At 38.1% G+C, this 25,298-nt stretch overlaps 1 protein-coding gene across 2 annotated transcripts in view; it reads right to left on the bottom strand.

Moving 5' to 3' along the window:
- The window catches only part of LOC131677603 (uncharacterized), a 592,646-nt gene that overhangs the window by 97,536 nt on the left and 469,812 nt on the right, over window positions 1-25,298 (bottom strand). The window lies entirely within an intron of this gene.

The raw sequence follows: 25,298 nt of genomic DNA, 5'->3' as shown, positions 1-25,298 counted from the left end.
GAGGGAGAACTGGGAGAAAATGAGAATGAAGCAAGTGGGGGAGTTGTAGAAAATACATTAGAAAGGAAAAAGCGAGAAATGGAGGGATCTGTGTTCAGATCAAAAGAAATTTTGGATGAGCTGTCGTTGTACGAACAAGGTAGTAAAGAAATAGCGATCGATATGGTCAAGCATTTGAAAGCTTTCGTTGCAACGACTACTGAACAAGAAAAGCAACGTAGAGAAAGAGAGATATTGCTAGAAGAGAGAATGATTAGGGAAGCAAAAGATAATATGGAGAGGAAAAAACGACTTGAAACATTGCTTTTAAATCTTAATGAAAAATTGAAAATTAACCCACAAATGCCAAAAGTAGATGAATCCGCCTCACTTAAGACGTCTGATGATATGAATCCTATTGATGATTTTGTGGACGAAATGAGTGGGAAAGATAAACTACTGAAAAAGCAAGGGAAAAAACTAAAGGTTTCGTCAGATTCTGATGATGATAACGTAAATGAAAGCTTCGATGAAATAAAATTAAAAGGAAACAAGAAAAATCGTAAACAGAGTGATGGCAAAATGCGTAATACGTTGCCTCGCAGGAAATACGAAAGTAAGAGGAAAAGCTCATCCTCAGACATATCTGAAGAATGGTCACGTACTGAAAGCTCGCAATCGAGAAGCAGTACTTCTGAATCACCAAACCGTTTTAGAAGAAGGGATAGAAGTAGACAAAATAAAAGAGGTCGGACTTCTTTGAAACGAGTACCGATTTCAGACTGGAAGTTAAAGTACGAGGGCAAAGACAACGGTCGAAAATTATCGGAATTCTTAAAAGAAATTAAAATGAGGTCTAGGGCAGAAGAAATTTCGGATCGAGAGCTTTTCAGGGGGGCAATTCATTTGTTTGCTGGGAGAGCCAAAGATTGGTTTATCGATGCTTCGGATAATAGAGAATTCCGCAATTGGTCCGAATTGAAGCGAGAACTGAAGAGAGAATTTCTCCCGCCAGATCTCGACTTTCAATTGGAATTCCAAGCAACAAACCGTAGGCAAGTGCGAGGTGAAAGATTTGTCGACTATTTTCATGACATGGTCAAACTATTTCAGTCCATGACTCGTCCAATTTCGGAACGAAGAAAATTCGAAATTATTTGGAGGAACATGCGATTTGACTATAAAAATGCAGGAGCAGGGATTAAATCCTTGGCAAAACTTAAACGATATGGCAGGCTTGTCGATGAGAACAACTGGCACAGCTTTCAGCGTTCTTTCGACAACCCAAATAAACCACGGAGCAACCAAGTCAATGAAATTTCCGCAGGGACTCAAACCGCGGGAAATTCTAATAAAAATATGAAAAGCGCAGCAAACAAAGATAAATTTTATAAAAATGAGCTAAAACCTACTGCCAAATCTACTGAGACAACCGACAAGGGCAAGGGGGAACAAAGCGCGAGAAAAGAACCTATGGAGGGGTCAAGCAAAGGTACACTTCAACAACTTGTCGAACAGTACAAACGCCCCTCAATAGGTACCTGCTATAACTGTAGAGAAACAGGCCATCACTATGGGGAGTGCTCTCAAAACCGACGAAAGTTCTGTCGAATTTGTGGATTCCCAGATGTGCTCACGAAAACTTGCCCAAGGTGTCCAAAAAACGAAGAGAGTTCAGCTTAATGGGGGAAGCTGACGAGATAATCTCAAAAGCCCCCAACATTTCAAATATCACGACTAATCTGCTTGAGAATGGTTTCGAGCCAGTGTCGGATTCTGATTATACTGCCGACCAAAACGTCGAAGAACTTTTTGTCAGGATCGATGGAGACGCACGCCCGTTTGTAAAAGTTGATGTACTAGGCAAACAAATCATCGGTCTCTTAGACAGCGGGGCTCAGCGAACCGTGCTTGGTATCGGTTCAGAGAAACTTATAAAAGATTTAAGATTGAAAGTATATACGTCTGAAATTTCTTTAAAAACAGCATCGGGAGCATCTGTAGAAATACAAGGGTATGTAAATTTACCTATCACTTTTAACGACCAGTGTCACATCATTCCAGCTCTGGTAGCTCCGAAGCTAAAGCGTAGACTAATTCTAGGCTACGAAGATTTTTGGCATGCTTTTAAACTACAACCTTCGTTGTTGACAGAAGCTTACGAACTGAGTAATTCTGTTGAAGAGAGTGGTTTAGAAGAGAAAGTCGAGCAGGAACTCACGATCGAGCAGAGAGAGAAACTGGAAGAAGTGAAGGGGTTGTTCAAAGTTGCGGTGGAAGGGGGAATGCTTGATATCACCCCAATGATATCGCACAAAATTGAAATTAAAGAGGAGTATTTGAAAACTCCACCAGTCCGTATAAACCCTTATCCAACTTCTCCCGAAATGCAAATTAAAATAAATAAGGAATTAGATAAAATGATTCAACAAAATGTGATTGAGAAAAGTAAAGGTGAATGGGCCTTAAGTACTGTTCCCGTTCTGAAACCCACCGGGGAGGTACGATTATGCTTAGACGCGCGTCGTCTGAATGAACGCACGAGAAGGGATGCCTATCCTCTCCCGCACCAGGATCGTATACTGAGTAGATTGGGATCGAGTAAGTATTTGTCAACGATTGACCTTACCAAGGCATTCCTGCAAATACCACTTGATCCAAACTCGCGTAAGTATACGGCGTTCTCGGTGTTGGGGAGAGGACTGTTCCAGTTCACCAGGCTGCCCTTTGGACTCGTCAATAGCCCTGCTACCTTGGCTAGGCTGATGGACGAGGTCTTGGGGTATGGGGAGCTGGAACCGAATGTATTTGTTTACCTCGACGATATTGTGGTGGTAAGCAGTACATTCGAGGCACACCTTCAAATGCTTCGTGAGGTTGCAAGTCGATTAAAAAGAGCTAATTTATCGATCAACATAGAAAAATCGAAGTTCTGTGTAAAGGAACTAGCATATCTCGGATATATCCTCTCATCTGAAGGACTTAGACCAAACCCGGAGAGGATTGAGGCGATTGTGAATTACGAGCGGCCGTCGTCGATCCGATCTCTCCGTCGGTTTCTTGGCATGGCCAATTATTATAGGCGGTTTATACCTCACTTTAGTGAATACACCGCGCCTCTGACAAATCTTCTACGGAAGAAACCTAAAATGATAAAATGGAACGAATCAGCGGAGCAAGCCTTCATGCGCATCAAAGAATGCCTGATAACCGCTCCAGTTCTATCTAATCCAAATTTCGACCTACCGTTCCAGATCCAAAGCGATGCTAGTGACACAGCTGTCGCGGCGATCCTAGCTCAAGAGCATGATGATGGAGAGAGGGTGGTAGCGTATTTCTCCCAAAAACTTTCTCATGCGCAGCAAGCTTATGCTGCATCCGAGAAAGAAGGGCTCGCGGTGATCTTGGCCATTGAGAAATTTCGGCCCTATATTGAGGGTACCCGTTTTGTCGTCGTGACTGATGCTTCGGCTCTCACACACATCATGAAGGGAAAATGGAGGACGTCTTCAAGGTTGAGTCGTTGGAGCATTGAGCTTCAAGCATACGATCTGGAGATCCGCCACAGACGTGGGAGGGACAACGTCATTCCAGATGCACTCTCGCGGGCAGTTGCAACCATTGATGTGGTTGAGACGCAAGATAGCTGGTACTTGAACCTCTATGAAAATGTAAATAAATCGCCAGACGATCATCTAGATTTCAAAATAGAAAATAACATTTTGTATAAATTTATTCCTACGCAGACAGAATCGCTAGATTATCGATTCGAGTGGAAAGTATGTGTACCCGAGACATCCCGAGAAAAGATATTAAGAACCGAACATGAAGAGGCGTTTCATATCGGATATGAAAAACTTCTTGAAAAAGTGAAAAGGAAATATTTTTGGCCAAGGTTAGCAGCTACTGTTAAAAGGTTTGTGGAGCGATGTACTACTTGTCGAGAGTGCAAGCCCACGAATACCTCTCAGCACCCTGAGATGGGGAAACAAAGAATTTCGACAAAGCCATTTCAAATATTAGCCCTTGACTTTATACAGTCACTACCACGTTCAAAAGCAGGCAATATGCACTTGCTGGTACTAATGGACGTTTTTTCGAAATGGACAATGTTATTTCCAATGAAAAAGATAAGCACAGATTTAGTGATTAAAACTTTACAGGAACAGTGGTTTCGCAGGTATTCTGTACCAGAAATCCTGATTTCCGATAACGCTAGCACGTTCCTAAGTAAAAATTTTAAGCAGTTCCTGGATAGCTACAAGATTGTTCATTGGGCCAATGCCCGCCACCACAGCCAAGCGAACCCAGTAGAACGATTGAATAGGAGCATTAATGCATGCATCCGAACATATGTAAGGTCGGATCAGCGTACATGGGATACGAAAATCTCCGAAGTGGAGTTTACCATCAACAATACCCTTCACTCGTCTACAGGTTTTTCACCCTACCGTGTACTGTTCGGTCATGAGATCGTTGCAAGTGGCGAGGAACATCGACTCGATGTAGTCACCAATGAACTCTCCGATCGAGAAAGATTAGAACAAAAATTAAACATAGACAAGGCTATTTACAATACGGTTGTTAAAAATTTAGAAAAGGCTCATGAGAAGAGTAACAAAAATTATAACCTTCGCTTCAAAAAACCGGCCCCTGTCTACTTGGTTGGTCAGAAGGTTTATCGGAAGAGTTTTGCACAATCAGCAGCTGGGGAAAATTTTAATGCAAAACTCGGCCCTGCTTACATCCCTTGTAAGATCATTTCCAAGCGAGGAACAAATTCCTATGAGCTTGAAGATGAGCTGGGGAAGAACTTGGGGATCTTTTCGGCGGCCGATCTTAAGCCAGGAATCCCGGACTAAGCAGTATCGATTTTCTCGCTCAGTTCTCATGTAAATTTTGTAAATAAATTCGACAAATAATTATAAGTTTGTCGTTATGAGTTAGCTAGATATAATTAGTAAAAAAATGTACAGTTCAGTCAGTCTCAGTCCACGTCAAATTTCAAGGTCAAAGTTCGTGAATCAAATGAAGTCCAATTGTCCTGTTATGAACCGTTTGTACTGTACAATAACCGTAGTCCAATAGGTTTCCACCAATAAATACTAAGCAATCTTCCTAAACTGTAATTGGCGAATTTGGAATAACACCGATCAAGGAAAACTAAACGCAAAAATGATCATTTCTAAATTTTGCGTAGCAGATTTTCTAAACCGGTTTACTCTGCGTTACAATTTTAGGGTTTTTTGCTTAATGAAAATTATTATTGTCCACAAATTTTCACAAATTAGCATAAAACAGTTAACACTATTCGCCCCAATCCACTTGGCAAAATTCACTAAAAAGATTTTCACAACTGCACCCAAGCTACTTTCGGTAGCCATGACAGTCCACATTTGAGTAACAGCTTCATTTGATCAAATTCACCGTTGTGGATCAAGAGTAGATCAAATGTCTCTCTCCCTCTGAACGATAGATATGGTTTAGATTACCGGGAGAAGAGAAGATCGATTAAAGAGATCCGCGATAGGGTAAATGGTCGAAAATGGTTAATTTTAAGAAACCAAAATTAACTATTTGATAAATCGACATGCAGATGATTTCTTTTTAGGAAAATCCGTTAGCTTAAAAGAAGCCACTCAACCCTGGGCAGGGTTAATCTCAAGAGTTAAAAAAAAATAATGACGATTATTTTTTTTAAGGGGGAGTGTGGGGTAGTGTTACCATTTGGGCCCTTTACCCCATAGACCAGTTGCAAAAAGCGAGAGCAAAACGCGAGCAAGAGAGTTTGCCATACTGCTGTTCGACACGAACGTAGGCAGTAATAGATACGCTATAATACTGCGTATAACAGTTAGGAGGCTTAACCATACTCTCAAATATGTGTCTTGGATAATGAAAGTATATAACGTTTATTTTATATATAAATATTTCATATAATGTTTAATGTGATTAGGAGGAAAATTAAAATAAAGCGCGCGTAAATTATTTTTAAACGGTCTAAATAAATACTTAAGCTTTAATATGTAACACATGAACACAAAACATCAAATTACACACACGTTAAGAAAACCGGAAACGCTCGGGATTGGAAAACACTGGGAAAGCAGGAAATAAAGCCAAACGGGAGAGGAAAATTGCGAGTGAGAGGGAAGCTACTGGGTTAGGATAGAAAGAATATGCGAATCACTTTTGCTAAAGACTTCAAGAAAGGCAGACATCAAAGTTAAAAAAAGTAAGAAGATAGACAGTTGGAAATATTTTTATACCGTAAAGTTATAGTGGAACAAATAGAGGAGTGATAGAAAGTTAATTAAATAAATCCCGAGAAGGAATCAGGTATGAAATAAAAATAAGAGCTTTCCCAGTAGCAAACCTATAAGATTTCCCTCCCTCGTCAATATTATCCGCTTGCAGGACCCATTATATTATATTAGATCCTAAAGCCATCGGAGTGGCTTATAGTCCGAAGCGTGGTGTCCCTTGAACGGCCCGTCATTGATAGTGGCACCAGCATCGCTAAAGCCCGTCAAAAGTGCCCATGAGCACACTGAACTAGCCACGAGGTTCCATCGAGACCTCCGGGTCATCAGCAGGTAGCTGAGTCCAGCCAGAGTGCCCTTGAATCGCCGGCCTGTCGCCGAAGATCAACCGCAGTGATCGCCTATCGACGCACTCGCCAGAAAGTGGCATCGCTGGTCGCATCGGACCCCGCCACCCAACAGCCCACGTGTACCATCGCCACACCAACAGCAGACCATCGCAGCAGCATCCCGTCGTCGTAGCCATCGCAACAGCAGCCGACCGTTTCCCGCTTCGTCCCAGCGTTCGCCGGCCGGCCTTGTATACACCTACACTCACACACAAAAATTGTAAGTTACAATAAATAATTAAAAAAAAGTGAAAAGACCGTGTTTGTCTTCCGATTGGATAGAGTGACATTGAGCCGACCCTGAAGCCTCCGTGCCTCAAGCTCGAGCTAGCCAAGAAAAGAGGCCTTCGGAGCCCACCCCAAACGGTCCCCGTGGCTTGACCAGGGACTAGGGGCAATATAAGCCGCGACCCTTCTGGTCCGGCCAGTAACAACGTCGAGATTTTATGTTATCTCGAAAATTTTTTTTTATGAAAATCGACTTTTTGGGACGATTTCGCTCCTTTTTTCAATTCAATATTACCGTGGCTGGTTTTTCTTTTGCAAAAATTTAGAACTCGAATAATGATTTCTTTTCTTGTATATAGTTGTCAAGTCATGTATAATAAAATTGTAATGTATACATTTGAAAGCTTTTAATAAATATAAGCAACTAAAAAATTCTCGTGTTCATGATTGAGAAAGGCACAATTGCACCGCTAGGTGGATCAAAACAGGTTTTTATTGATTAAATATGCGGTTGAAGTAAGTTGGCGGTGATGCACGCGGGGCAATTGCCGGTACTATTTACAGTGCAAAAATAGTCTTAACATATTTCTATTTCTAGTTTTCACTCCTAAGCTAGAAAATCTTTTTCTTGTGTAACGAATCAATTTTTATTTTGAATATATTTCTATTTTTAAGGCGTAAAAAGAAAATCAACAATTTAAAAAAATAATACCATTTTGCAACAAAACAGATTTTTTTAAAATCGTTCCTTCACGAAGGGTGTCCAGGAATTTACAAATGAGAAATTGTTTTTTCATTAGACGCGGTAAAAAACTACAACGAATACAAAAGGCTCATTTACAGAAGTTATTCGAGCTGTCAAAATATGGCTACTTTTCATCCATTTTGCAATAACTAGATGAGGTCAAGCCCAGAGATGATGTTTATAGAGATGCGCGAAAACTGAAGCCAAAAGTTCCAATCAAACCCAAAAAAACGGTCCCAATTGAGCATTGTAAACATTGTCATATTGTAAGCTATTTCAACACAAAAGAACGAATACCTTAAAACACGTACTAAAATATTTGCAAAATAGTATCACAAAATAATATACCAAGAACAGAAAATCGCGAATTTACCCTATCTTTTCAGACTCAACTAGATATATCCCCTTAAGGGGTTGTATACAAAGTTGAAACTCAAAAAATCGGAACAAAATTATTGAATATTCTGAAAGTACATGCTTTTGAAAGTATCTGCAAAATTTCATCCAGATCGGAGCACTATATTTCAAATTACAGCTATTTGTAGCGAGCAGGTTCTTCCACGAATGAAGTTAACACACAACTTTAAACACAGTTAGCTCGGAATGAATTTTTTTGAAAAGTACCGTTGCGGTGAAAGTGATATCTCAAATAAAAATTTAATAAAAAAAATCGATTCTTTGCAATAAATTTTTGTTTAAAATTTGGAACACCAAAAAACTCAATTTTTTTATCAACATGTTTTTTTGCAAGAAATTTTTTTTTATTGGGTAACCGATCCGTTCATGTACACCACAATACATTTTTCTTCTATAATCTTTTTAGTTTTTGGATTTCAGTTGAGCACTTCGGCTTAGAGAGCGTTCACCGCAAACCTCTGCCAAAAAAACACGCTTCGGGGATGGGCCATAACTCCGACAACCTTGATTTTTTTTTTAAATTCAACTTAGATTTTCTATCTTCGACAGTACTATCAACGAACTGTCTCTCGCTTTTTCAAATAAAATTTGCATAAAGCACTTAAAAAAAATCATGAACTTAGCTCGCTTTTTCACCACAATTTTGTATATAACCCCTTAACACATTGGTGTTTTTTACTGTTCCAGCGAAATGTATTTTCGCCGAGTTTTGGGCAACTATGATCACATGATTCATCGGACAGCTTCTGACATCCACAAAGGGATCTAACAAAAATGAACCGCAAAATAGCATTTCATGAAAATGAAATTTTTCTTTTCGCCGAGTCTCTTCTGGTTGATAAACCTTTGATTAAATTGCACCACTCCGGCTGGTTCCGTTGGCTTTGCCCGGTAAGAAGAAAAAAGGCACCATTCAGCTGGCGGTGGCGGTAAAGCTAGAACCTTCAAGCCATTTTTACCGCGAAAGATGTATTCATTCGGTTTTTGTTTGTTAGTCTCCGTCGTCGGTCGGTCGGTCAGAGGGAGAGACAGTGGGGTCGTTTTGCAACTTTAGCGAACTCTCGGCACAATATTTTTGCCGCTCGAGCCGTTCGCACCGGTTCGTGTCAGAAATTTCTATTCACATATTTTCCCACTACTACCGTTTTCGGGAAAGAAGTTTACTCATTCTCTGTTCCTCTCCCCGTTCGTCCTGCTGGTTTGCCGCGGCAAATATTCGCTACAATTTTTGTATGGGTCTTTTGCTTGGGTTCCATCTCAATAACGTGTGGGGGCAGCGGCAAAAGCAGGAGGAAATTCGCTGAAACGGATTTATACGATATTTTTTGCGGTAACCATAGTATCCCCCGCCCTCCAATTTCGCATTCGTCAGAGCAAATGCAACCTTTGCTGGCACACATAAAACACACACAAAATCATTCATGTCATACATTGCTTTCGTGTAAGGTACCTCGGCTGCAGGCAGCGCTGCTACTCGGATATGAGTGGGCTCAGTTGAAGAATAGTCAAATTTAAAGAGATTGTCTCGGAAAATAAAAATTGAAACTTTATTTTTAACTAATTTCAATTCCTTTCACTCGCTGCGATCTTAGATATTTTGTGATTTTTGCTCTAGTCACATGCACCGAGCAAAATTTACATTGAATTTCCATAAAAACGTCTTATGACTTTCAGACATAAGGATTTTAAATGGATTTTATAAGTCTGTCTTATGATTTGGAGGGGAAATTTTCCAAATCCATCTCTTATTATTTTCATAAGACAGTCTTATGAAATTTATGAAAATGTCCGATTGAACGCCATAGGTGCCCATTTATGAAAATTGCTGACATTTATAAGCAGAAAATATAATAGAAATAATAATTTTCATAGAACAGTCTTATGAAATTCATCACAATGTTCGAATGAATGCCATAAGTTTTTTATTTATGGATATTATTGTGCATTTACATAAAAAATAGAACATGGTTGACATTTCTCGATCGTTTTTAGTAGACAAAAAACCAACGGTAAAAACAACCTTGAGAGGATATTAGGTTTTACACCAACCGACATAACCCCACAAAATGAGCCGGGTGAACTTCGTTTGACAATGCTCGGTGGTTTGTTTACATGGGAGTTACGTGAGTTTGAATGTAACAGATGGACACCAGTTGCACTCGAACTCACGCAACTGACAAAGTAAACAAACCACCGAGATTGTCAAACATGAACGTCATTTATCATGAGTTCATTAGTGTGCTCATCTTGTAGAACTCAATTCGGGACAAATGAACCGCCAAGTGTAGATCCCTTCAGAAGATTGAAGAGAAAACTCTCATTAAATATTAAAATTTGTAAATTTGCTTCGTCAAAATTTCCTGGGAAACTGGGCTTAGACAACTGGGAAACTGTACTTGACAACTGAAGGATAAGGAATGTTACTTCTCAAATGATTTTGATAATTAGAAAATATGCGCCATACACTAATTATATGCACAACTTATTTCATTTCAAATAATCGGATATCTTCTGTAAAAATCATAGCCACGTAAACTGATTTAATGCTCACAGTAATCTATTGAACAACATAAAAAACAATTATTTAAAATTTTGTTGCAATTTGACTAAAAAATCTCACTGCCAGCTACAACGTCCACATCTCATGGCTGTACAGATCAACAGGGAGTATCGGGAGTATCAGCAATTTGAACAACCCTTGTTCCGTAGAATACCTATTCGCCGCTACAATAGGCCTTTCTACGCTCATGGTTATCATCGTTATACTCTCTCTCTCTCTCTCTCTCTCTCTCTCTCTCTCTCTCTCTCTCTCTCTCTCTCTCTCCAAATGTTCCGCTTTTGTTATAATATAAGCAGAGTTAAAAATATTCAATTTCATTGAATGAAAATTGATCATATTCAGCAACATTCATTTTCAATATTCAGTGACGCAGCTGAAAACGTCAAACGAACAAACCGCCCATTCATCCATGCACATTTTCATTCGTCTCCGATTATTACACGAAGCGACCGTGCAGAACCGAATCAAACGCATCAAATTAGGCCCTGGCACAATGTATGTGATGTTGATTGTTGTTTCATATGCTTTACCGGTATTTCAAAACATTTACCTTGATAATTAGTGAAATGAATATATTGTACGATATTCAACTGAATGAATAACATGAATATTTGAATGAATATTTTTTCTATTCACCGCGAGTCGCATCAGGTTTATTTTCAGCCGTCAAAATAGAGCTTCGATTATTTGTAACTCTGAATATAAGTACTACACGCATATTCGAAACGTAAACCGGTGTACCTCAAGGAAGTCACCTGTGACCACTTATATGCCGATGACATGAAACGTCTTATGGAAATAAGTATCTAATTCCAATAAATAGCAATCTGTTTGGAAAACCAACTTTCATACGAATGCAAAATTATTCGAGATTTGAGAGATATGGTAGAAACAAATCCAACATTTGTGGAACATTACAATACAATAATAAATAACACTACCCAAGTAACCAATGAACATTATAACGTAGCCTAATATCTGCTTTAGATCCACATATAAAGCTGTCTTAAAGAACCGTGAAGCCCTAAATACTAATATAATGCTGATACTATGCCAGAAAAGGCGAAATAGAATGCTATTACTGTGCAGAAATTGAAAGCTCGTTACTGCAGTACTAATACTATTATATAGCACCAGCGTGCAAATGTCAAATTTGAAAGCTCAATATTTTCACTACTAATGCTATTAAAAAGCTTCGGTTGGCTGTCATTGTCCGCCATAGTTTTTAAACCATTTCTTATGTTTCCTTTTGGTATGATGAGCAAAAATTTTAAATAAAATATTCGGTTTAAAACCGCAATTGACTCTCTTCTAATGCATTGTAATGAATATCTTTAATGGGGTTTCGTTCTCACATGATATGAATGTTTTACGAAAATTACCTTTAGTAAGTCTCGAACTGAGGTACCTTGCCTCGTCCTTCACGGTAAGTGCGCTGCGTTTGCTCCCTGGACTATATTGCATATGATCGATTGAAATGAAATATGCCGAATATAATCTTCAAGAAGAGTTGCATAACAAATAAACCCACAGCATTACAATAGCATTATATTGCTCTATAATGGCACTAAATGCACTTGCAAAGATCCTTGAAGCATGTACGCGTTATATCAGCTTTATATACTCAGTGAGAGTGATAATGTTATATGTCGGCTGAGCAGTTATGCATTATTGATGCTTATATAGAGCTTTATTACATTGTTAATGCTGTAATAGAGCTTCAATACAACATAAGTGCAAATGTATAGCCAATATAGTGCAATGGCTTAATGCTTATGGTTACTTGGGTAGTAACAATTTAGGTTTGTTTTGGTTGTTTTATAGTCACGCGTAAAACTTAAATTGCACTTGTAGCGTGCTATTGTTACTTGAGAAAGCTAATGGTATGCTGCAGTGGGATAATATATTCGTAGATTTGCTACACATTTGTTGTGTAACTTTTGTAAAATTTAGGAATTTATCGTGCATATGAAAATCATTCATACAAGAATGGTTCTTTATTTATTTTTAATTCGAGTTTTTCGTGAAATATACGAAACTACTTTTGACGAGCACCTTATTATAAAAATGATTTTTTTACGAAGAACCAACAAGGACATTGATTGGGGCATGAGAGTCGCAACAAATAGTTTTTGGACCACAACCAGATAGGTGTCATTACCTCGAAACTGATCCTTCGCATACAGAGGCCAGCCTGCTGGGCACAAGTCACGTGAAAGTAGCATAGCAGGGAGATTGCAACTGCACTGAAAGCACAATCCCATTCTCTTCGAATTACCGACACGGAAATTCCGATGCTTCGATGGATTTCTAACATGTGAATTCCGTCTGACATTCGGAACCTGACGCCTAAAATCCGGCATTGGGAATCCCACTTTGAAAATATGACGGTATTCCGATATCGGAAATTCAACGTCATAAATTAGATGTTGGAAAACCGACGCACAGAGGAGTAAGTGGAAAAAATTCCTGGCTAATATCCAAAACATTTTTCTTCGATTTTTGATTTAGTTATTTTTTTGTATATAACTAAAAGTATCCTGCGTAATGTGGAAGAATTAGGAGCATGTCTAAAAGTGCTAAAGAATTTTTGCATTGATGCAAAATTGTTATATATTAGCCGTTTTTTAATAATTTTTCATTATATATCCAGCAATATCGCTTCCTAATGATGAAGACTGTATTAAATAAGAAAATATTAGTACAAACGTAGTTGAACACAACCATTTGTATAACATCAGCTTAAAAGTAACTGAAAATAGTAGTGTGACTGTGTATTACACCAACTTTAGAAATATATTTTTTAGCGTTTTATTCCAAATTCGAATGATAAAAAAGTTACATTAAACAGATTCGCAAAGTCAATATTATAAAAAAAGATTCCAGCTATCCAAAAAACATTCAAACTAATCTGATCTTGTCTGATTCACAAATTCCAAGCGATTTCAAAATATTGCAATTTTTGCTTACTTGAGGTGCATGGAAACGCTGTAGGGCCAAATACTATGTTTGGAGAAATGTATCTATGAATATGTGCATATGCGATCCCTTTGCTTCTCCTTTCTCATTGATCATCTATCTATGCAACTGAAAACTCAAATGAATTCATCAGATCAGAACGATATTACTAGTATTCGAAAGAATATAGAAAATTGACTGCCGCACTGGTAGGTGGATAGATGCCAAATTGTTCCAAAAACTAGTTATTGCCTATTGTTAGCTCATATTAAGGCATAAGCAGTATTAAATAATTTTGGCCAGAATTTGACCCCAGTTACTCCTCTGTACGACGTAGAAAATCCGATGTCAGAAATCTGACATCGAGATTCTAGCTTCAAAAATCCGGTGTCGGAATTCTGATGTCAGAAATTCCGACGTGGATACATCGGATTAGGACAACGGGTTTTCAACATCGGGTTTTCGACATAGGAATTCCGACATCGGATTTCTGACCAGGGTTGCCACAAATTTTCGAAGAAAATCTGACAGCTCAACTACAAATGTCTGGCAAAATCTGTCACTCGACAACGACCCTAAAATCATCGAAATTTGACGTATATTTTGATCTTCATACAACGTGTATTACTCAAATATGACCCGAATTTCCAAAATTTGTGTGTAACAACTTCTATAAATTAAAAATCTGCTAGGATACGGATAGCTTTGACTTAATGCTGGAAGCTTAAAAAAATTCTGCCTGTTCCAGATAAATCTGGCATAATGGTATCCGCTGGGATGTAACGTAGAATTAGAATTCAGAATATCTGGAAAAATCTGGCAAATTTTTTTAAAAATCTGGTAAAACGTCTGGCTTGAATGAATATCTGTTCAGTTGTGAAAAATCTGGAATATCCCAGATATATGTGTTATAGCGTTCACTAAATTATCGAGGCGTTTTGTGTTTACGAAATCATGGGCGTAGTTGTGCGTGTATGATCGCGATTGCATGTTCGTCATTGTGTATCAAAGCGAAAGGCGCGGACGTTTGTAGTGTTCGATCGCGTAGACGTTTGTATGTCGCGTGGGCGTTTGTAAGTCGCTTGGAAGTTTGTATGTCGCGTTTATGTAACTTCACGTGTATAAATTCGATTTTATAACTGTGTGGCCATTTGCATATTCGCATGTGCTCTTGAATGATCGCGAGCGGACCGCGAATCAGATTTTTAATTTTTACTGTGTGGTTCAGATCCTAAAAGAGTGAAAATTTCCGTATATCACTAGAGTTCCCGGTCTTGTCGCTATGGAACGTGTTGTTTTGTGAATATGAGCGCCATTCTTTTGACGGGGGGTAGAGACTTCCGGACGGGAACGATTCATGATCGCGCAAGCGGTGGGTTAATGCTTGAGACCGCGAATGAAACTTTTTAGGTGCTAAGACGTTCATTTCATTATCATGGTTTTTTAAATTGTCAGCGATATCGCTAGTGTGAGTAGCTGTGAATGATTGCAATTGCATGTTCGCGTTTGTGACCAGAATTGTTTTATCGCGAACATCATGAGCGTTTGTACATTTGGAATGGGAGAAATTGTGAGTGTATATGAGAGAATATGCAGTTGATTGTGTTAGTGAGCGTTAGAACGAATCTAACATAATATATAGTAATAACGGGAATAATCGCATGCCGAATTAACAAAAAAGATGCAAAGAGTTTAAGTAGAAGCGTATAAATTGACTGATATTATTTTTGGTATACATGGGTAGTGAAAAAGCAAACTAATAGAAGTACAACAAAAGAACAGACCAATGAAGTAAAAAAACACATGTATCATGCAATCAAACTATTTGAACTCGCCTAAATGCCAACAAATGATATTTATTAACCATTAACGACAATTGCATTATGTTCGAATTTTATCATGGTATGCTAACCGGGAGTGGATGATTCACGTGAATCGACCTTAATTTATCCAATCCGATCCTCCCGAATGAGTCGAATCGAATACACGAATTGAATAACGGAAAAATTGTTCGTATTGGAATGTGACCGCGAAGGCTCAAAACTCCGGAAGTATAATATGGGTATAATTAAAGTTCTAATATACGACCTACCGAGCGGAATTTCCATTAGGAGCACATTAGGCCTAGGCATTTGTAAACATCTATGCTAAAAAGGTTTCAATATACCTAGCACTTCGATAAACCGCAAAGGAGGAAAAATTTCTGCAAAAAACAGACTTCAATATAAAATGAAAGGAATTTAGCTCTGCCCTCTCCGAAAGTTTGCTTCATAAGTCAGGCTGCAGCAACATCAGGGTTACAACTAATTTTAAAAATTTAAATTAGTTCGCTTTGGTTAAGTCTGAACAAATGACGATTTCGGCTGTTTATTACAACCCTAAATTTCTATAAGTGAGCATGTGTGTTGTACACAGGTCGAAAAAATCTTCTGATTTTACATCTCGTCGTTACCACTAATTTGTTTTCAAGAACATGAAGCAACATGTTGTTGCTAGTATTTTTTTTAATTTTACAGAGATCGAGCGAGATACATTTTACCGGATAAAACAAGTATGTAGTCACGATTCAATATCGCTTACTTTTTCTTAAGTGTGTATATACTACTTCCGGCATGAAGAAGAATTGCAATTCAACGCAGCAATCACGGCCAGGAAAACACTACCAGCACCGCCATCGTCGGTAGGTTATCGACTACCGGCGAAAAAAGTTACGAACTTTAGAAACCAATTTCACCAAACTGTCCTCGTGTCTGTCCTCGTACGGTTCGCTTCCCCCACTGCCGAGCCATTGAAGTGATGCCAGTGGCGTCGCCAAAGTTGGTGACATTATGTGAATAGACCAACATTTTGGAATTATTCCGAGCGTTGTAAGTTTTTTATATCCGACTATTGATTGACCTTGTGAAAATTCAATACTTATTTCCAGTTTTTCTATTCTAGTTGCCAAAACTGCGAAGCTACTCGCGACTGGTCTTCCACCACCAACTTGCGACGTCACTGTGTTAATATGTCGATGTACGAGAAACTACTTAAGGTATGTACAGATGCAGAGGATGGGGTGCTTGCAGTATTGCATTCAAGCTTCCTTAACTCTTTCTAGTGTCCCAGCAGAGGACTACCGCACGGATAACTTTTTTCCAATTTCTAAATTTACTTTTTTGGCGCAGCGGTGTCAAGGTGCATCTTGTTCTCACCGTTGTTAAGCAGTCCTGACTCCCGGTTTCTCCTTCGCTTTATTCTGCTCCAAAGCAATCCAATCGGTTTGAACTTTTCGCACATCTGTTTAAGTACCTTCAATTGGCTGAGATGAAAGTGCTTCAACCTGATATTGGGTTTTCCTTCCGTGCCGAGTTCGAAACTGTTAGTGTGGAGTAGGTGAGTAATATTCAACCTCAAATTAACTATCAAACCGCACATTTTCACTACATCGAAACCGGTCTGTTGGTGCAGGCAGCAGCCGAACGGATTGATGGTTTCGTTCCTCCATCTGTCTATCCAGGTTCGTATCTCGATCCATGGTTTCGGATTGCTGATGGTGGCGTGAAAAAGTTTCCAGCTTTCCAGTCGAAAAAAAAATCGAACCGGAAGCAGGTTTTCCATTACAACCTGGAACGTGTAAGAGGTAGACGGGTGGAGGGAACTACATACATATGGTCATGAGAAATCGGTGCGGTTATGGTCAAGCGAATCAAATCGATGGCAAAATGACTGGCTCCCGTTTACCGCACACGTCTGCATGCTGACGGATTGAATCTGATTCTGCTTCATATCCGGTAAGTGTATGGTATGGGATTTTCGTTACGGATACGTGAGTTTCTCTGCTGGGTCAGATTTTGATTTCTGAATGATTGAGTTCAGTTCGCCAGAAATTTGATTCAGCTGAAATACTCTATGATTGCTGGTGAGGTTGATGGAATGTAATGATCGAAGTGGGCATACAGGTTGAAAAAAACAGCCAGAAATAAGCTAGAAAGAGGATGATTCAAGCTATTTCAAAACTACTGTAGCCAACCTGCTCATGTTGTTTGAAAGCAACAACGTTTTTAAGAGGTTGCCACTTTTGTTTTTAGCGTGATTTTCTCACAAAATTAAGATAGGATAGTAACTAGTTATCCTCCAGGGCGAGATATGCAGAGACGCCATGTTGAGCCAACGAATGTATTGGGGGGCAGCTGCGATTGTGTGTGATCTTGTTTTAGAGGCAGGGTACGATTAGAAAAAAACTCTAGCAAGAGAACTGCAGAGAGAAAAACAGCATTTTTGGCAACATATGCCACGGCATTGTATGGCAACACTTCCAATGTTATAAGGATGGGCAATGTTCGATTGGATTCGTTTTTTGACAGCTAAACGCGAATCCAATCGATCCAAAATGGAGTCTCCGCAGTTCTCTGTCTAGAGTTTTTCTAGGTACGACCACTCTTACCAATGCGATAATCATGTGTTCTTTCTGGAACGTCATTATATTCTAGGAATAGCATAAGTGTTTGTGCATTAGGCCGTATTCCCAAGGGTTGCCGGTTGGAATCCTGCCTCGGGGATTTTTTTGAAATAATTACTTTCGCTTAACTAACCTTTTCGATCTGTTTTCCCCGTTGCATACCACCAAAAAGACGAAAAATAATTTTATTGGCTAAAACTTTGTCACAAAAACAGTGCACTTCACTACATCGGTGCACATCAATCGAAAATTCCAAAAGAAAAACAAAAGTGAATCGCTGGGGCGAATCTATCCGCCTTACTGGCAGAAGTGCGACGAATTTTGGCAGAGCCATTTTGAAAAAATTGACAGCTGCAGGAATCTTGACGGATTTTTGCCAGCAGCCAGAATTTCTGCCAAGCGAGTGCACCAACCGACAGAACCCTACAAAATAAACCGGATGAACTTCTCGATAGTTCGTTTACATGGATGCGACAATTAGGTTTTTTACTGACACAGTTAACCTCACTTATCTTGACAGGTCACTAGTACTGTTTACATGGACTTAGAAAAAAAATTGTGGATGACTAGATTCACTCGAAGTAAATCACAAAAAAACTTCTAAGACCATGTAAACAGTACAAGCGAACTGTCAACTCGAGTTCATTTGTGGCGTTACACAGTGGTCAAAATGTGTAAATTCATGCCTTTAATTATTTAGCGGGAAAACTATAAGGTTTTGTGTTTAGGTGACTTCGGAAAAGTTGTTGGAGCTACCAGGGCGGATTTTCGGAAGTAGACTGCCATGTTCCAAAATACAGTGTAAAGACATTTCTGAAATCAAACTTTTTACTGGTAGCAGATAGACAGTTTCAGTCTTCGGCAAAGTTGTAGAGAATATTATTTTTAGCAAATCTTTCATAAGAACTGACTCTCTAACTATAGCCGTTCCAATGTTATGCGGTGTTTTCATTAGGACTTCCTTCAAAATTGTTTTTTTCATGATAACTCTTGTCGTATTTATTTCTCCACAAATATGTGTTCCGAAATGTTTTAGATATTACAAAAATGCACAACTTTGTTGAATATTTCAAGACGATATTATGTTTTTGGAGAGAGTTACAGCTTTTTTTTATGATTAATATTATCAAACTAGCCAGTTTTCTCAAAAAGTTGCAAAAATATGCAGATGAAATATTGTTATTTTTGTGAGTATATGAGTTTTTTCGGCGACACTCCGATGCTTGGTGCTCATGGGAGGCGTTACACAAATATACAAACTCATTCCGAAGAAGCGTTTATCTGTTACGTAACTAAAGAAAAAAATTAAAACATTTAAAAAGTTTTCAAATGCTGAAAAAATCACTTACATTTTCTGATCACGCGGTGCGGTGTAATTAATTTGAATGATGTATTCAAATATAGCGGGTAAGTGCAAACTGATAATTACCATGTATATTTGTTTGGTGTATTGTAAACTGTGAAAGCAACGCAACATTTGATTTAGGCAATTTCGTTATCTGTCATTGATTAGACGTTTTCTTTCTATTGTATGCTCGTACATTTGTCGCTGCTATTTAATGTTCTGTGAATTAGACATTTGAATATAGCATCTTAATGTTTTAAATACCCTGATGTACCTATTTGTTATTCAACATAAATTTTCTTTTTTTGTGTAGTCGAAATCAGTAAACGTCAGCTGTTTCAGCTTTAAAAAAACCCAAAAGTAAAAAATCACATGAGATCTGCCAGGCAATTTTCAAAGCTTATCGCGTAGTTCCTGATGATATGCCATATGTTGCAAGCGAAGCTGAAAGAATTGCCTCGACTGTCTGCAAATATTTCAATAAGTTATGGCTTAGATATCATCGAAGTGAATCTATTGTTCTGAAATACAATACCGATTACTTCAATAGTTCGTTCAGACTACCCGGATACATTTTAAGTAAAATAAATACAAAGCCTATTGAAACTTGTCGAGGAAGAAAAAACTTCGAGAGTCAGTGGATTTATCAGCAGCTTTGGTTGTTAAAGAGGCAACGCAAACAACTCCCACTCGGGCTTCTAAAATGCAACGTTCATGGAAGAAAGCACAAAAATCCGATACACTGGAGCTGAAGCATTGTCCTTGATCGTCGAATGCAATCTTACGAAAGCGAATTATATAAAAATTCAGAAAAGTGCAAAAGTACGAAATGTAATATATAATATATAAGGTAGCAATTCATCTGACAATGCCAGTCCAGACGAGTCAGCAGGAGAAATTTAAACTGTCGTTATCTTAATGAATTTTGTTTATGTTTACCTTATTTTTAAATATTCAATATAACACATATGATCGCCCCGATTACTAGCACTTTCATTCGATCATAACATCTTAGGATACTATCGGATACAAACCATTCCCTCAGGATTTTGTAGGGGATTTATGATAGTTTAAAAATAACAATATTTCATCTGCATATTTTTGCAACTTTTTGAGAAAACTGGCTATGAAGTTTGATAATATTAATCATAAAAAAAACTGTAACTTTCTCCAAAAACATAATATCGTCTTGAAATATCCAACAAAGTTGTGCATTTTTGTAATATCTAAATCATTTCGGAACACATATTTGTGGAGAAATAAATACGACAAGAGTTATCATGAAAAAACCAATTTTGAAGGGGGTCCTAATGAAAACACCACATAACATTGGAACGGCTATAGTTAGAGAGTCAGTTCTTATGAAAGATTTGCTAAAAATAATATTCTCTACAACTTTGCCGAAGACTGAAACTGTCTATCTGCTACCAGTAAAAAGTTAAATTTCAGAAATGTCTTTACACTGTATTTTGGAACATGGCTGTCTACTTCCGAAAATCCGCCCTGGTAGCTCCAACAACTTTTCCGAAGTCACCAAAACACAAAACCTTATAGTTTTCCCGCTAAATAATTAAAGGCATGAATTTACACATTTTGACCACTGTGCGTTAGTGTAATGTATTCAATTCTCGGTGGTTTGTTTACATGAGAGTTACAGTTAAGTGAATTCATTCGTGTCAGCTTGTAGAATTCAATTGAGAATCTCAGTGATTGAGATTTTAAGATGACAAGATGACGACACGAACGAACTCATGACGAATGAAGTTTATGTTTGACAATTCTGGGTGATTTGTTTACTTCGTCAGTAACGACACTGAATCCCTCTGGATAAAGCCTCGCCTTCTCTATCGTTTGTTTACCATTTATCTGTCAGTGGCATTCCAATCAAGCCCGAGGCCTGTGAAAAGCACTCAATCCGAAGAAAATCGCTTCGAATCTTTCTGGAACGAGTGCCATTGACAGGTCTCGTGCTCGATTGAAATGACGCTGACAGATAAATGGTAAACAAACGATAGACGTGTCGAATCTTTATCCAAAGATATTCAGCATCGTTACTGTCAATGACCCTCGATAGAGCATTCGAAGCGATATTCCTTTGCTTTTGACAGGTGTCGTGCTCGATTGGAGTTGCACTGACAGATAAAAGGTAAGCGAAGGTGAGTCTTTATCTATAGGTATTCAGTGTCTATTCGTCAGTTGCATGAGCTCGAGTGTAACGGATGTTCATCTGTTACATTCGAACTCACGTTACTCCCATGTCAACGAACAACCGATAATTGTCAAACGAAGTTCATCTGGCTGATTTTGCAGGGTTATATTGAGTTCTACACATTCCATTTTGTTCTACCGAATCCTGTTTTTTCGCAACTTTTATTGAGTTTTACACAGCCGAGCACTCAGCTAACAAAGCTTTTACCGCGATCTCAGTAGACGTTCGTTTTGCTGAAACTCGAAATAAATATCGCTGAAAATCGGTAAATTATAAGCCGCTTTCCCGATCAGAAACACATAACAGAAATATTTCTAAACTATATCTCACGTTGTTACTTGTTATAAATTTCTGTTATTTTAACTACTAACGAGACTTAATTTATAACGCAATATGTTACAAAAATTGTGTTCTGTTATAATTTTGTTCTTTCATTCTGATCGGGTTCTGAGCAATCAGTTGAAAAAGTTTACTAACTGTTCAGCCGTGCAGAAATTACCGAACTGAATTGAGTGTGTACAAGATGATGACACGAATGAACTCATGATGAATGAAGTTCATATTTCTTGGGTTTTTTCTAAAAGACATCTAAAATGAGCGACTCTCATTGTTTACTTTCTCTTCTGTTAACCCTAGAACGGTTTTGAGGGGAAACATTTGTACCCCAGAGCTTTATTGTAATCCCTGTGATTCCGTTACGGTTTTTTTTAACTGCAAGCAATCTTTATCATAGATCAATTTGATTATTAAACTTCCATTAAAGCAGGTGCAACCTATTTGTTTCACTTGACCAACAGAACAGTGCCCACTTTAATTTTGTCTGGGGTACAAATGTACCCCAAAAAACCGTTTACGATAGTGATTTTTCATGTGTACATAATTCCGAAATAGTATTATATATTTTATTAAATATTTCGATACATAGTAAGCGAGAAACTTGTGTAAAATTGTGCAAACTTCAACATTGCTGAACAATAGAATCTGTTATTTGATATAATAAAGCTACTATAGCAAAGTATCTAGAAAATGCGCTTGGATCGTTATCGTAATGTTTGCTTTTGCGGATTAAAGAGACAAAACACATTCGTGAATATGGTTTGCATAAATAATATGCACTACGCACCACTCGATTCGTCATCTTCTGTAACCCAGGCTCTGGAACATACTTTATATACCCTTACAATGCACCGGCTCTACCTGTACCTTCAACGCCTTATTGTTTTATCACCGTGACTGCATATTGCTGAATTTTTACTGTTTTTATTGGCGTTTGGTGTTAAAAAAGGCATCGGAATATCTACACTTTTTTACCGGTTTGTAAACAATTTACTACTTATTCAAAAGGCAGTTTAATAATCTTCACAACGCCGTATAGATGGTCAAAATCGGTTAGAAACTACTGGAGATATAGCAATATTAAGGAAAAAAGGGAACATTAACGTATTATAAAGACTTCTTCCATAAAAAATGAAATATATCATAATAAAATAGACAAAACACGAATATTTTTGAACAGGCTAATTTACGAATGATTTTATAATAACACTATCCAATTTAATTATAAATTCAATAAAAAATTAGGCATGTTAGAGCGACTTTAGTTCTGGGGTACGAATGCACCCCACAAAACCGTTTTCCTATAGAAAAAGTCATGAAATTGTTGTAGGGTGAATAATTCGGTCGTTCTAACATGTATTCATCAACTCTTTGCATAATATGCTAGTCGAAACCACCGTCTTTCGATCTGTACTGCAAAATAAGTGAAAAGTGCTATAATGACACCGTAAAAATCGGAAGAGAAAGTAAATAACTCATTGTAGATGTCGTTTTCAATAGAAGGTCTAGTTTGACAATTCTAGGTGGTTTGTTTACTTTGTCAGTTGAGTCTTGCGGGAGTTCGAGCGCAGTGGGTGCTCATCCGTTACATTAAAACTCACGTAACTCCCATGTAAACAAACCACTGAGAATTGGGTCATTAAGCTATATATAGTTTTCCGTTCCATTCGATAAATTTTAGGTCCAATATACATAATATAACATTATTTCACAAAAAAATTCGTAGTAATACGAAAAAAACGATTTTTTTGTTTTTTAAAATATATCTTATGTAAACTTGGCAACCACACATAGGAAAACTGCGGTTGTTTACATCTGGCCTATCAAGACAACACCCAAGTTGAAAAAACTATATGCATTGGATGGTGTTATGTCAAATAAAAATAACCCTGCGGGAAAACCGGGAAAACATCTATTCATTTTTTCTGACAGCGCATCATTTGTCGTGAAATTCGATATGTCAAATGCTTCTGATAGTGTCAAATCCAGACTGTCAACATATTTCTTTATTTTAAATTTAAATTTTATTTTGACGTTTCCTGAGTTGGAAAAAACATTGTTGCAAAGCGGTCTCTGCCAGAAAATTTGATGACTGGGTGGGTTTGTCTTCCTGTGGGGTCTATTTTGGTCCTCGTTCTGAAGCACTCCCTTTAATCAAATGTTGTCGAAGTTGTCACTCGGAAACAAGATTTAATTAAACTAACTACGTTGAATCCCTCTGGATAAAGAGTCGCCACGTCTATTGTTTGTTTACCATTTAACTGTCAGTGTCATTCCAATCGAGCACGAGACCTGTCAATGGCCCTCGTTCCAGAAGGATTCGAAAAGATTTTCGGACTAAGTGTTTTTGACAAGTCTCGTGCTCGATTGGAATAACACTGACAGATAAATAAGAAGAATAAGATAGATATGGCGAGTCTTTATCCAGAGGGATTCAGCGTCTTTAAATTAAACCACTGAGAATGAGAACTGACATACAAGTAAAGTTTTTGACTTGTGTAAGAAATAAAACTGTCGCTTTGAAATGACAACAACAAGTAACAACTTGCCACTGGCCGGCGCTTCGATCGACCAGCTTTCGCTATACGGGACTTGTGTGCAAACTTGGATACAATGGTGACTCACGCATGCGAACCTGCATGCGATGGTGATTTTCAACGTATTTGCATTCAAATGTTTACACAGGTTTTCCAGGAAAGTCTGTTCTCTGTGATTAAACTACTTGAGATGAAAAGGAATTACAACAAATCTCGGCAAACATATGATTAGGGCTTATACTTCAACTGTCAAAATTCACTTTGAGTGTAAATTCTGGACAAACGGTTACTCTCAAATCACAGATGTTGATGGTAAACAAAAGAGAAAAGTTTTCTCTTTCTTTACGTGCAACCACAGAGAACAGACGTCCATCTTCAGCATTCAACTTGTGTAAAATCTCTAACGGTTTCGAAGGTAGTTGGGATATTCAAACCAGGTGCGCTACTGTCGTCATGTTTTTTGTGGCTGAGTTCGACAGAATTGACAGCGGTTATTCCTCTACCCAATCAAACTAGTACGGAACCGGTTCGGATTTCCAGCATGAATTCCAGCTTAAATGCATCAATCGATAGAGTCGGAATCGGTTGTTTTCTTTGAGTAAGATTCCATAGTGAATCCATTCAGGATTTCGAACCGGTTCTGGAATGGATTTGACGGATAGTTGGGATAGGTTGGTGTGGCGGCGCTAGTGTTTATCGTATATTAATTCAAATGTTTACACACGTTTTTTAAATATCTTTGTTCGATCATGGATGTCTGTTCTCTGTGGTACAACTATGATCTGTGTTCAGCCAGCAACGGTTCGTCCGGAATTTCCACTCAAAGAGAATTTTGACAGTTGGGTTTTACGCCGTAATCATATGTTTGTCGAGATATGTTGGATTCAAATA

The sequence above is a fragment of the Topomyia yanbarensis genome, chromosome 1, assembly GCF_030247195.1.
Source record: "Topomyia yanbarensis strain Yona2022 chromosome 1, ASM3024719v1, whole genome shotgun sequence".
In the NCBI taxonomy this organism is placed as follows: Eukaryota; Metazoa; Arthropoda; class Insecta; order Diptera; family Culicidae; genus Topomyia; species Topomyia yanbarensis.
This window is presented reverse-complemented; position numbering and strand designations above follow the sequence as displayed.